Here is a 12,320-nt window from a genome sequence, read left to right on the forward strand (position 1 = left end):
GATGAGAGCAGAAGAACAACGCAACATATACTGCGATATCACATGCTTGTTGGAGAGACATTTGTTCTGTTCAGAGTCACCAGTGGATGCAAAGCAGACCCGGGTCGGTAAGATCATGCACGCACCTCATTTCAGTGTTGGCAACTTGAGACTGAGACCAGGCCTATAGTTAGTTAGGGTCTCTGTTTGTGTCAGGCCACAAGTGTTGTTACTGATCATTGGAAGGACTCCATAACTTAAAGTGACATTTCACATTGGAGAGCTGATAAAATCCCACAAACTCAAGCCAGACTGGCGTTTTGCTCAGAAGGAATACTCAGGCACGTGCTACAGGACCAGTTATGGGAGGGGGAATACTGTAGATTTGTGTAAGACTGTAAGCTGTTGTGCTGCACCGCAGGCTAGCCCATACCATACACCCATACACTGATTCCTGCTCTTTTAGGGTAATAGCGGGTAAGGTGTGGCAGCTTAGTTGTGCCCGCCAGTAGGTAAATTACTTCACTTTCTACCTTCATCCATCAGAAGGCGCCGTGCTGTGCAGCACAAGGGTCTCAGCCTTTGGGCTGGGTGTATGTAAATTTATTGTATGTTCCCAGCATTTGTGGTTGTGTTTATTTGCCACATCTAAGTAAAATTCTGTTGTAGCAAAAGCTGGTGTTGGGGTTGCTTAAATTATCATGACTTCATTGTATCCTGGGGAGCCCACCCCGGTACACGGCTTACATAGGGATTGGGAGTGGTAAAATAATGACTCAGCCGCAGGGTTTTACCACCCCCCAACATTACATGTGAACAAGCCCTAAGAGTGCTGCTGCCAGATGCAACTAAGGGCTCATTCACAAGTGCAGCAGACACTTCTGCTCCTCTGTGAAGTGATCCAAGTGTGTTTGACAGGTGGTGAGTAGGAGATATGTTGCCTACTCACCACCTGATTTAAACCCATGATCTCCATGCAATGCACACCATTGTGACACAGTAGTACGTCAATTAGAGGTTTAAATCAGGTGTGAGGAGGTGACACTGGCCGACACTGCCCAGAGATCTTTGACTTCTCCCATGCTGTTCTGGTAGATCTCCACCTCTTTAAAGTTGCTTACCCCTGATTTACACAATGTGATGGAGAGGCATAAGACACTTATATATATTATGATGAAGCGCTCAACTTATATAAAAGTGAAAAATACCTCCTTCCAAAATTATTATAAAATAATCAAAATATACAGAAACTAAATTATCATCAATCTATGCAAGATAACTAGTGCAAAATCCCCACACACAAATGATAGGCCCCCTAGTGGTAAATAGTGATAATCAACTAATAACACTTTAACTGTGCAAAGTGATAAATATATCCAATTATATAAGAAAACAATTCAAAATCAATTCAGAAACATTTGTGATGCCACACTGTGCAAAATATTAAAAGTGTTCAATACACGGTGGTTATAACTTCACTCCATGCTGCAATTGTGCTCTTCGTGATACTCTGATGTGACTCCCCTGAATTTAGCCAAAATGCCCCCTCACCTTCCACATTCGACCCTTGCGGGTCACAAAGCTTTATATATGTAATATATCTCTGCCAGGTTTTTCATACTCCACTGACTCCACCGACTTAATTAAGATCCTCCTCCAAGCAATGAGTTCCTCTCAAATCACTTCCCTCACAATATGGACTCAAACACAGGGCGTATATGCAAGAAAAAGACAGACCTCCATAGTGCAACACTGTTTTAATGCACTTAAAGATAGAAAGCAAAATCGCACTCACATATCCTCCAACAGAGAGAAGCAGTTTCCCATGTGCTATGGGTATACTCAGGTGTACAAAGATGGCGTCCGAACCCGGAACCGGAGGTACGTCACCCCTATGACCGGAAATGCGTTGACGCGTTTGTGCAAATTTTGCTTTCTTCAGAGCTTGTGCATCTCCATGAGCTGGCATCCATCTCCTAGAAGATGGATGCCAGCTCATGGAGATGCACAAGCTCTGAAGAAAGCAAAATTTGCACAAACGCGTCAACGCATTTCCGGTCATAGGGGTGACGTACTTCCGGTTCAGGGTTCGGACGCCATCTTTGTACACCTGAGTATACCCATAGCACATGGGAAACTGCTTCTCTCTGTTGGAGGATATGTGAGAGCGATTTTGCTTTCTATCTTTAAGTGCATTAAAACAGTGTTGCACTATGGAGGTCTGTCTTTTTCTTGCATATACGCCCTGTGTTTGAGTCCATATTGTGAGGGAAGTGATTTGAGAGGAACTCATTGCTTGGAGGAGGATCTTAATTAAGTCGGTGGAGTCAGTGGAGTATGAAAAACCTGGCAGAGATATATTACATATATAAAGCTTTGTGACCCGCAAGGGTCGAATGTGGAAGGTGAGGGGGCATTTTGGCTAAATTCAGGGGAGTCACATCAGAGTATCACGAAGAGCACAATTGCAGCATGGAGTGAAGTTATAACCACCGTGTATTGAACACTTTTAATATTTTGCACAGTGTGGCATCACAAATGTTTCTGAATTGATTTTGAATTGTTTTCTTATATAATTGGATATATTTATCACTTTGCACAGTTAGTGTTATTAGTTGATTATCACTATTTACCACTAGGGGGCCTATCATTTGTGTGTGGGGATTTTGCACTAGTTATCTTGTATAGATTGATGATAATTTAGTTTCTGTATATTTTGATTATTTTATAATAATTTTGGAAGGAGGTATTTTTCACTTTTATATAAGTTGAGCGCTTCATCATAATATATATAATTTGTTTGCACATATCTTAAGGTATAAAGAATAGGTGATAGCAGCTAACTTTTGGTTACAAGGTTCTGTGGAGCGCAGGGGGATTCTTTGTATATTTATTAGGCATAAGACACTGCTTGTAAAAAATGGTGGTAAGGGAAGTACTGTCTGTTACAAGCAGTGTCTCATTCACAGACCAAAAAACCCCCCAAAAAACCCCACTGTGTGTAACAGAGAGGTATGAACAACCTCTGGGTCAGGGCGGGAGCTGTGTGTGCTGGACTGCAGATCTCACAGGTTACATGGATACTAGAGACCATCGGTACAAGGGTGCAGATCCTTTGGGTGCATGCAGGCGCAGTAGCGTAGCAGGCTGCTGGTGTCATGGCTGGGAACTGAGTGAGGCTCTAAAGGAGAAGCTACAGTGGGAACTGCAGGCTGACCATGTGGAGGTGAAAGACACGTTCCCCAATCACTGCTCCACCAGCTTCAAGGTCACGGTGGTGTCACCTATGTTTCAAGGGAAACCTCTGCTGCAGAGACACATGTATATGAACAGCTGCCCGGTCGATGAGCTGAAGATCATTCACACCTTTGACCAGAAGACTGACACTGGCTCAGTGGGAGCAGGAAAAGCAGAAGTAAGACCTGAGCACCTTCTTACTGCCATAACCATCCTCAGCGATGTGCCTTTCCCCATTTTACTGTGGACTGTTGTTTTCAGTAGAAGGATGCTGGCTGTGTCCTGAATTACTAAAACTGAAGAGATGGTCTTCGCCTTGCGAAGACCATCTCTTCAGTTTTAGTAATTCAGGACACAGCCAGCATCCTTCTACTGAAAACAACAGTCCACAGTAAAATGGGGAAAGGCACATCGCTGAGGATGGTTATGGCAGTAAGAAGGTGCTCAGGTCTTACTTCTGCTTTTCCTGCTCCCACTGAGCCAGTGTCAGTCTTCTGGTCAAAGGTGTGAATGATCTTCAGCTCATCGACCGGGCAGCTGTTCATATACATGTGTCTCTGCAGCAGAGGTTTCTCTACACCGCACAATTATACCATGGTCAGTTGCTGAAAGATTTCAAATATTAAAGGAAGAATTTGGTATACCTTATAAATGCTTTCAGTATTTACAGCTGCACCATGTTGTCCAGGCACAGGCCAAACTGACCTCTTAGGTTTACGCCATGCCCACTATCCTCAATCATACTTTGTCCTCTGCATCAAAGTGGGGACAAATCTCAGCACTATGCGGATCATTGATCCAGCAATCACCAAAATGTGTAACATACTGGCAATCGGATATAGGTCATATTAATGATGAGGAGATAGTTTATATACTTAATAATGTGTTATAGGTGTCTCTGAAAGCCACTTAGAAAGTCATTCAACTTTATATTATAAACCGGAAATACCAAACTCCTCAAATACATTTTGGCTGGCACAAGGGAGATACCTTCTTATGCCCACACTGTGAAGTTGATGATGGCACACTGATACATATGATAAGGAGATGTCCCAAAATAACCAGATACAGGACCCATGTCCTTGATACCATAAATGTGGGTTTTACGGTTATTTTGCCAATGAACCCTAATATTTGCATACTGGGTTGGCTGGATGGAGAACTCTTTACTCCACCCGTATATACAGCGATCGATCGCTTGCTATTTTTAACTCAAAAGCTTATAGCTCAGACGTGGATATCTCCAGCCCCTCCAACACATGCCATGTGGGTGAAAACGGTTAATGATGTCCTGATCTGGACACATTTAACATAACAATATAGAAAATGCCCTGGCAAAATTAATATAATTATGAGATGACTGGTTAGAGATACTGAGTCTGGCTCCCCCACAATTAATTAGAGACCGGCTATTGGGCTCATTTGTAAGGACCCATGTATTAGGACATTGATCTCTCGTCATCCATGCATTTCATAGAACAATTGATAACACATACACACGGTTTCAGGGGTCTGAACTTTTACTTTATTGTATAATCATGTTGACACGTATCATTTAGTTACAGTTCAATGTAGGTGTAGATGGTTGACTCTGACAGAGCTTTGAAGATGTGATTCAACATTCATTTAAAGACAAGGGCACAATGTGGGTAATTTACTAAAACTACCCACATAGAAGAAAAATATATTTGAAATATATTTCTTCCCAAATATATTTACATATATTTGAAATACTACAATTTTTATATATATATATATATATATATATATATATATATATATATATATATATATATATATATATATATACACACACACACACACACACACACATACATACATACACACTGTATGTTGCAATGCGTTATTACAAAATATATGAAAAATATTTTTAAAAATACATTTCAAATATACTGTTTGTCTTTAAAAATACAAATCTACATTTTTGGAATGCATTTACAAATATATGTAAAAATATATGTTAAAATGACTTTTTTATATGTTAAATAAAAATCTGAAGAATGTATTTAAAAAATATATTTTTAAAAATATATATTTTTTAAATATAGTCTTCAGATTTTTTTTTACATATAAAAAAGTCATTTTAACATATATTTGTAAATGCATTTCAAAAATGTAGATTTGTATTTTTAAAGACATACAGTATATTTGAAATGTATTTTTAAAAATATTTTTTATATATTTTGTAATAAAAACACATTTCAACATACAGTATATATATATATATATATATATTGAAATGTATTTTGAAATACAGTATATTGAATTTGGCCAAAATTGTAGCATTTCAAATATATGTCAATATATTTGGGAAGAATATTTTTAACATATATTTCAAATACATTTTTTTCCATATGGGTAGAGCATACAAAATCTGGTGCAGCTCTGCATAGAAACCAATCAGCTTCCAAGTTGTATTGTCAAAGTTTAGTTGAACAAGCTGAAGTTAGAAGCCAATTGACTACCATGCACACCTGCACCAGATTCTGAGTGCACCAGGTTTAATAAATCCCCCTTAATACCTCCTATTTCTAGATGCTCGACTATTATTTTGTGTATTTCATGACAGACGATCTGATACTAAGGACACTTTATTTGCACTATTATGTACTCTGTTATGAGTCTCAGTTAGCCATTATGCTGGATACCTATATTTCTAGTGGTACCTACTCAATGCTCCCTCTACATATGCTAATGCAGTGTTTCTCAGCCAGGTTTCCACCAGAGGTTGCTTGGAGTTCCTTGAGCAATGATCAGTTTCTGCTTCTCAGATAGGTTCCTACTGCAACCACTGATCTTTTAGCTATCTGTAACAAAGTAATTCTTCCCAATGACCAAAGGTGTAAGGAGCATTTATCCCATTGACCATCAGAAAGGAATCAGAAGGCGCCCATCTAAGTGTAGCAGATACAACTGTATTTAATGGCAATACAGTGCCTGGAGGTTGTTGATGAACGGTCACCCTATATACACAGATGAGCTTGTTTTCTTATTACTCTTGTGAGTGTTTTTAATCCTTTGCCATTAAATACAGTTTTATCTGCTGCACTTAGATGGGCACCTCCTGCTTCCTTTCTTTTGTCTTTGCATATAGAGCTGGCTTTGCTCCGAGGATGGCTGCCGGTAATTAGTACTGACCTTTCAGCTGATTGCCCGAGAGACTTTTAATAGACTCCTTGTGTACTTATGAACATTATACCTTTATTTCACAGTGTTTTATGTCATTGCCATTGCCATCTCCTGCATTAGTTTATATACATTTATTGTTTTCATATATAACTTCATCTCTGTGTGCCAGAATGACCACTTTATTGTTTATCCCATTGACCATCACCCTTACATATTGCGAGTTGTAGATATACTCATTTTTAGCAGGGGTTTCCGGAGACTGAAAAGTTTTTTCAAGGGTTCCTATGCATTGAAAAGGTTGAAAAAGGCCTTGCTAATGTGTCAAATTAATTAATTTTATCCGGAGGTAAAACTTATTTTGTTCTTTTTTGCTCCTTCTTATATATTCTTGTTCTTGTTTTTGGGGGGGTGTTTGTATTACAGCCGATTGTTTGACGGGCCCAAAAGCTGTATACACTGTATGCAAAAACATTTTTTTAATAAAAAATTATTTGACTTAAGAGAGCAAATCTTTGTTCTGACATGAATGACATGTATTGAGCCCTTCTGTGCATCCTGTGTTTCACCCATGTGAATATAATTTTCAATATTTTTAAAAGGTACTTCATGCATTACTCCCTTCTGTCTTTTTATTACACACAGTGCCTCGCACTTCTCTGCTTTACGCAGTGTTTCATGTCTCTCTATCACATGCATAGATGCCAACAGATTTGCTGGTACAGTCCTGCATAGCTGTCCTCCATCACCCTGTTGCTGTGTTCTGGATTGTGGCCCAAGATCACAGCCTTGTTTGAGTTACTGAGCACGTGCAGTAATCTAAAAGAGGGTATTAGCTGAGGGGAAAACACCAGTGAGTGGCTGGTTCCTGCAAAATTAGGAGTGCGATTTAGGCAGAACCACCAAAAGGTGGGCATATCAAGTATGGGCCATGGGCAGGAGTGACAATGCCCAGGGACAGGTAATAAGATGTTGGTAAGCAAGCACATGCAGCATCTGTGCTATACTATATACCTTACACCAGTGAAGGTCAAGTCAAACATTTAGGGGGCATCAAGTGCAGCCCCTGACACTTCCAGGGGACTGCCCAATAGCAGCACAATTTCATGCGCTGAGGGGCATTGCTTCACGTTATACAGCCCATTCAGAATAAATAAACTATAACACACCTCAACACATAAAAATGTTGTTCCTGCTGCATTTTTTGCAGCATGTTGCAATGTAAAGTAAAGAGGGTGGAGTACAATAACCCCCAGCATTAGTGTCAGTGGCAGCAATAATAACCCCCAGCATTAGTGTCAGTGGCAGTAATAATAACCCTCAGCAATAGTATCAGTGTAGGCAATAATAACTAAGCATTGATGGTATTGATAGCTCCTAGGCTACCTATCATGTATATACTTCCAAAAATACATAAGGACCCTACAAATCCCCCAGGCAGACCTATAATTAGTGGGATAGGGTCCTTAAGCTCACGAGCAGGAGAATATATAGATAACTTTTTGCAGCCCTTGGTGACCCCATCATATCTTAGGGATACAAAACAGGTCCTTTTAGACGTTAAAGATCTAAGTATAGAACCTGATACATATCTGGTCACGGCTGACGTCTCGTCCCTTTACACTAATATAGCACACCAGGATGGAATGTATGCAGTGGAATTTTATTTGAACGATTTTATTGGAATGCAGACATTACAGAAAGAATTTATTTTAAGTTTGTTAGAATTCGCAATGACCAACAATTATTTTTGGTTTGACGGCAAGTTTTACCTACAAACCAAGGGCGTGGCCATGGGAGCGAAGTTCGCTCCTAGCCTGGCCAATCTCTTTATGGCACGATGGGAGGAAGACATCATTTATGCAAGAGATTGGCCAGAGCTATATTTTTACAGGAGATATATTGATGACATCTTGCTTATATGGAAGGGTGAGGAGCAGGCACTAATAAATTTTTTTAAAACCTTGAATAATAATAATTTGAATATCAAATTAACATATGAATATAGTAAGAACAGTATTAATTTTCTGGATTTAACGCTCATGAACCAGAACGGCGGGGTGGCAACACAATCTTTCTTTAAAGAAACGGACAGGAATAGTTACATTCCCACATTTAGTTGTCACCATCCAAACTGGCTTTCGAATATCCCGAAAGGTCAATTCCAGAGAATAAGGAGGAATTGTACCAATCTGGATACGTATTACCAACAAGCCAGTATTCTGAAATACAGATTCAAGGAGAAAGGTTACGATGAGTCCGCACTAAATTGCACTTTAGAAGAAGTCGCTAAACTTGACAGGAGATTATTATTGAATGGAGTGGCCAAATCACGCCCATCCAAAATATGCCCGTTTGTAACCACCTATTCGAACCAACATAAAACAGTAAACAGGATCATAAGGAATAATTGGAAGATTCTTAAGGCTGATCCTGTATTAGCACAGATCCTGCCCGATAAACCTGAAATCACGTTTAGAAGGGCACCCTCCTTACGTAATAAAATTGCCCCTAATGTGATTAATCCTCCCCGAAGTATTTCAATTTTTAATAATTTAATTGGTTTTTATCCTTGTAACAAGTGTGTGATCTGCACGTGCAATGGGCATAGAAAAAGGAGAGTGGACAGTTTCATGTCCTCAACCACGGGTAAAAATTATAAAATCGATAACTTTATAACCTGCAACAGCAGGTACGTGGTTTATTTGCTCCAATGCCCATGCAAGAAGCAGTATATAGGCCGTACAACACGACGCCTAAGGGATCGTTTACGTGAACATGTCTATAACATCAAACGCGGATATAAGGAACATTCCCTCTCCAATCATTACCGTAGGTGTCACCACAGAGATCCATCATCTTTAACATTTACGGGAGTTGAAGTTGTACAATCCAATTGGAGAGGGACAAATAAAAAACGGGCCGTATCACAGATGGAATCAAGATGGATCTTTGAAATTGGTTCTATACATCCCAAAGGACTCAATGTAGAAATGGATATAAACTGTTTAATAGATAATAGTTAAATATTTTATCCTTTTCAGCTAATAATCTATTTTTATTATTTTTTCCATATCGCCATTTTTTGGCTAAATAGATTTATAAACGCCCTAACTTGTTGTTTATTGGTTTTTGAGGTTGCCTTTAGGCCATTGCGAATTCTAATTTTAATTGCATATTATCTCACGAATTTTTTATAATATTCTTCATTATTTATGGATCCTCAGACTTTTATATTTTATAATCTATTTTATGGGTATTTTTATTATCATTGCATTTTGTTTTAGTGTAATTTTAATAATGATGATTATATAATGTATATGTTTTCTGATTTATGTGTCACCTTTCCAACCAAGGACTACCTCTTTTTGTATGTTTATATGTTGAAGGTGGGTTGCGGCAAGAATTGTTTATAAATATCATATATGTAGGGATGGCTTTGAATTTAGCATCCTTACTGATAATCCCAATATTATAGACGTACTGAGGTTGTTCTATTTTAATAGAATATATTATTATACGATTGCCATGATTTGACACATGGCATTGTTATCACCTACATGTAAATTGTTATAACATTTATATGACCAGTCTGGGATAACATATCTGGGTGTCTATATAGGTTACCCTGGTTATTAGTAGTGAGGATATCTCACTCAATATCTTTTGTTTTTGTTTTTCTTTGTTGTCAGGTTCCCTTGTTTGGCGGTGACACTATTATATCTGGACTTTAGGAAAATGGCGCCCGCACATACGCGATCGAAGCGGTGGATTCAACGCTCACGCGTTCCCGTATATTTTGTGATTGCGCATATGCGGACTTCAACAAAATGGCGCATGTTTGGAGACACAAGTCTATTGCAAAATGGCGCACGTTTATTGAACGAGCGCGGTTTTTTCTTTATATATACGCATTATCAAACGTCCTGTGCCCAGAGCATACCCCCTATGAGTAAGTGCGGTTGCACGAAACGCGTCAGAAAGGAACTGCGGCACAGTGACGTTTACCACCGCCGGCACCACTGGGGTCCCGGCGGTCAACTCTCTTATCTGGTCAGTATTGTTTTTATCATACCCTTCTTTGCTGAAATAAACGCACGCATGTTTAAGCGGTATCACGCTATTCTGGCCTCCTTGTTTCTTTTTGGGGCTCTCTGGTGAGCTTCCAATTATCGGCAGAATAAAGTGGAATAGGGGACAGAGCCATGCATGACAGCGGAGGGTCTACTACGCAGAGTTTGACCAGATCTTGTCCTTGATGAATCCTGGAACCATACCTTAAGAGGGGTTATCTCTTACATGCGCATATTGGTTGTGCATCTGGTGAGTGCACAATCTTTTATCAGTTTTGGATATCACCACATATCACCTTTTGATTTTCACTACGTGTCAACAGGGATCCATCTGATCCTTCACCTCACCTAACTCACTGGGAGATTGTGAACTATATTTGTGTGACATATTGAGACTCATAAGGGGTAGTATAACTATACCCGACCTGCGTTTTGCAGTGACATATTCTTGCACTTTGATATTTTTGCATGTTTTAATGTACAAGCGCTGCACTTTCTTTATATGTGAATCTTTGGAGGTTTTTTTGGTGCCTTTTGTGTTCAGCGGCTTCGTTTTTTAGCGCTCACTTATACCCATTGTTACAGAATAATAACCTCCAGCCTTGGTATCAGTGAACAAAATAATAACCCGCATCATTGGTGTCAGTGAGTGCAATAATAACCTGCCACATTGGTGTCAGTGGACATAATAATAACCCACAGCATTGATGTCAGTGAGTGTAATAATAACCTGCCACATTGGTGTCGGTGGACACAATAATAACCTCCAGCCTTGGCATCAGTGAACACAATAATAACCCTCATCATTGGGGCGGTGGACACAATAATAACCCACAGCATTGATGTCAATGAGTGTAATAATAGCCTGCAACATTGGTGGCGGTGGACATAATAATAACCCACAGCATTGATGTCAGTGAGTGCAATAATAACCTGCAACATTGGTGGCGGTGGACACAATAATAACCTCCAGCCTTGGTATCAGTGAACACAATAATAACCTGCAACATTGGTGTCGGTGGACATAATAATAAATCTCAACATTGGACTTTACTGTACTCACAGCACAGTCTCTTTCAGTGCCGGTTGGAGGAACATAGAGCGTTCCACCGCCTGACACCCCACTACCACTCTGCTGCATAACTGCAGCCCAACTCGCCAAATAGCTCCCAAGCCGACACAGAGGGCAGGCGGGCTACGTCTTGGAGACCAAGGCCTTACACCTTCTGCTACACAAGGTGCCTCACATTTCTTTAGTATGCACAATGTTTAATTTCTGTATAAACACACAGTGCCTCATTCCTTTCTATTCAACATATTACAGAAACAGAAAACAATGTGCTTGTAGCGTGGCTGAGAAATTGCACTGAGCCAATGACATCTTCCTCTAGTGGCCACACTACAAATCTCTAAAAAAAAAAAAAAAAGGTTTAAGGAATGGGGGTGGGGGTGAATGGGCTATTGCACACAGAAATGTTTTTTACGGATATTGTAGAGGGTTTAGGGCACTAGACATGATTGTTTGCATGGGGTTATATTGTATTTTATGTTACAAACATGAGATTTTAGTAACTGGTTTTACATATAGTTTAAGGCAAACACTATCATCATTTAATAAGTACTCACATAAAAATACATTATACCACTAATTCTACATAGAAACATAGAAAGTGATGGGAGAAAAAAACCAAGTGGTCCATCGAGTCTGCCCATTTTTTTGTTTTATTTTTTATATTTTTTTTTTTCCGTTAGCTTTTTTGTCTAAGTATAGATCTATGCTTGTCCTAAGCGTGTTTGAACCTATTTACTGCTGACTGGCTCACTACCTCTTCTGGAAGTTTCTCCCAAGCATCAACTCTAATTCTGATATATTTCTCCTGGCTG

General features: G+C 39.4%; 1 pseudogene; it reads left to right on the top strand.

The window, feature by feature from the left end:
- Positions 1 to 3,055: 3,055 nt before the first annotated feature.
- LOC149474419 (bolA-like protein 2 pseudogene) lies at positions 3,056 to 3,398 on the top strand (annotated as a pseudogene).
- The last annotated feature ends 8,922 nt before the right edge of the window (positions 3,399 to 12,320 follow it).

The sequence above is a fragment of the Staurois parvus genome, unplaced genomic scaffold (genome assembly GCF_062004578.1).
Source record: "Staurois parvus isolate SC_StPar_1 unplaced genomic scaffold, SC_StPar_1.0 ptg000005l, whole genome shotgun sequence".
NCBI lineage: Eukaryota > Metazoa > Chordata > Amphibia > Anura > Ranidae > Staurois > Staurois parvus.